Below are 3,004 nucleotides of genomic sequence, written 5' to 3'. Positions count from 1 at the left end.
CAGTGACATTGGAGAGTTTTCAAGACAATTTTCCCTCCCATCTGATGAGTAAGAGGGTCTTCACTAAGGTAGAGATGTCAGGATTGCACCAAAGGATTCTTAAGTCTGCTTGGATTCTAGATTATCAAAGCATGTACCCAAATAGAAGTAGCTATAATTTCAACCTCTTGCTGGGGTGTTGTAGGAACTCAATAAGGAAGTATAACCAAACTGAGTTCTTTCTCCCTGAAAAGACAGGGAAATGTTTATGCTGAGAAGGCATTAATATTCAGAGAGCGAATTAGTGGCAGGGCTAATTCCTAAGAAGCTATCAGCTTATATCACCAGTTCCAGGTATTTCTATCATTTGTAACCATGCTGTGCTTGAGTACATAGTCACCTTTCAATGAATAACATTAAAGACAAAATGGATACCACGTTTCGAAGTTGCAGACATTAATAAAAATACTAATTACTACCTAAACTAAATACGCTACTGACCTACATTTATCTAAAAGCCACAATTATCTTTTCTTGGATTTCACATCTCTTCATGCTTGAAGCTACCATTTGACACTTTGAGGTCATCTGTTTTGGGAGTAGCTGATAAAGGATAAAAATTGATAAAGCAAGAGATTTTGGCCTATGAGAAGTGAAAATAGGATTTCTGGTTCTTGCCTGGCATTTTCACTAATGCTAGGAATAGTTATCAATAATGCAATACAGTACCTTATTATTACTCTTAATCTTTTAGCATTGAGAAAAGGCAACCATTTTAGTTGGTGCAGTTACAGAGGACATTTCTTGCTTCATAGTCTACTGTTGAGCCAAGCTTTCTGCTCCATTAGGAGTTGACAGGGGTGAAGTATTTACCTTTTCTTCTCTGGATGATGGTTCAAAGAAGTAATCATATTGGACTCTTAGAGGCCACATGTGATTATTTTAGGGCCTGTGACTGGAGTTTCCAGGTAGTGGTATATCACATGTCCGTTTTCCCTGCATGAACGGACTTCTGTAATTTTTGAAAGTACTTTTACTTTAGTACACATTTTCTACCTTTTTGCCCTATGTAATTGAAAGCATTTCCGTTTTGGTTTGCCATTCAAAATTGAACTCTCGAAAAATGCAACTGGAAATTATAATAATGTAATTCTCTTTTAATGTAGGAACTGACGTGATAATTTTAATAATAACAATATTGCAAGAAACTCTCATGCAAAGAGAAAGAAAGGTTTATAAACTCATAAAAATTAGCCCAGTTCACATCAAGTAAATGTTTTTCCCAATTATATGTGCTTTTACTAAAAGTCAATTATTCTTCTCTTGATACCTTAAATATCCTATTTTTCAGTGGGATAAGCTAACTTCATATACGATAAGAACAAAATAAGTTTCAGACCCAGAGTTGGCAAAACTTCTGCAAGCCCTGAACCTAAACTGGTGATTGCTTAAACTAGGTATATCACGGCTCTCTGCTCCTCCCCATTCGACAGACAGCCGCGAATTCTGGTGCAGTGCCAGCCGCGACCCTGAGACAGGATGGTGAAAGTCGGAGTGAACGGATTTGGCCGTATTGGGCGCCTGGTCACCAGGGCTGCTTTTAACTCTGGCAAAGTGGATATTGTCGCCATCAATGATCCCTTCATTGACCTCAACTACATGGTCTACATGTTCCAGTATGATTCCACCCATGGCAAATTCCACGGTACAGTCAAGGCTGAGAACGGGAAGCTTGTCATCAATGGAAAGTCCATCTCCATCTTCCAGGAGCGAGATCCCGCCAACATCAAGTGGGGTGATGCTGGTGCTGAGTATGTTGTGGAGTCCACTGGGGTCTTCACCACCATGGAGAAGGCTGGGGCCCACTTGAAGGGCGGGGCCAAGAGGGTCATCATCTCTGCTCCCTCTGCCAACGCCCCCATGTTCGTGATGGGTGTGAACCACGGGAAGTATGACAACTCCCTCAAGATTGTCAGCAATGCCTCCTGCACAACCAACTGCTTGGCTCCTCTGGCCAAGGTCATCCATGACAACTTCGGCATCGTGGAGGGACTCATGACCACCGTCCATGCCATCACTGCCACCCAGAAGACCGTGGACGGTCCCTCTGGGAAGCTGTGGCGCGAGGGCCGAGGGGCTGCCCAGAACATCATCCCTGCTTCCACTGGTGCTGCCAAGGCTGTGGGCAAGGTCATCCCTGAGCTGAACGGGAAGCTCACTGGCATGGCCTTCCGTGTCCCCACCCCCAACGTGTCTGTCGTGGATCTGACCTGCCGCCTGGAGAAAGCTGCCAAATATGACGACATCAAGAAGGTGGTGAAGCAGGCTTCAGAGGGCCCCCTCAAGGGCATCCTGGGGTACACTGAGGACCAGGTCGTCTCCTGCGACTTCAACAGTGACACCCACTCCTCCACCTTCGATGCCGGGGCTGGCATTGCTCTCAACGACCACTTTGTCCAGCTCATTTCCTGGTATGACAATGAATTCGGCTACAGCAACCGGGTGGTGGACCTTATGGTCCACATGGCCTCCAAGGAGTAAGAGCCCCCTGGACCACCAGCCCCAGCGAGAGCAAGAGGAAGAGAGAGGCCCTCAGCTGCTGGGGAGTCCCTGCCCCAACGTATCCCGCAAAACACTGAGAATCTCCCGACCTCCACCGTTTCCATCCCAGACCCCCTGAAGAAGGGGAGGGGCTTGGGGAGGCCTACCTTGTCATGTACCATCAATAAAGTATACTGTACCCAGCCAAAAAAAAAAAAAAAAAAAACTAGGTATATCACATATAGTGATGTTGTTCAATTGTTAAGGTCGATAAAACCTATTTCTAAAATCTTGATGCAAGAACCAATTCAGTCTTAATACCATGCTTTCAGTTCCTCTAGATGATGGGACTACAAAATGATAGATTTTGTGTGCAGTTTGCCAAGGTAAAACTTTCTAATTTTGACAAATTTTCCTGCAGAAACCAGGTAAAGCAAATGCTTTTCAATAACCGTAGCTAGGGAAGCACCAAAGGGAAAACACA

The 3,004-nt window shown here is 44.6% G+C and overlaps 1 pseudogene; it reads left to right on the top strand.

Moving 5' to 3' along the window:
* The first annotated feature begins 1,503 nt into the window (after positions 1–1,503).
* Positions 1,504–2,591, top strand: LOC114224679 (glyceraldehyde-3-phosphate dehydrogenase pseudogene; annotated as a pseudogene).
* Positions 2,592–3,004: the final 413 nt, after the last annotated feature.

This window comes from Eumetopias jubatus, unplaced genomic scaffold (assembly GCF_037043125.1).
Source record: "Eumetopias jubatus isolate StellerSeaLion01/CBP00866 unplaced genomic scaffold, mEumJub1_p1.0 scaffold_5, whole genome shotgun sequence".
Lineage (NCBI taxonomy): Eukaryota > Metazoa > Chordata > Mammalia > Carnivora > Otariidae > Eumetopias > Eumetopias jubatus.
Note: the sequence above shows the minus strand (reverse complement) of the source record. Positions and strands in the feature narration are given on the sequence as shown.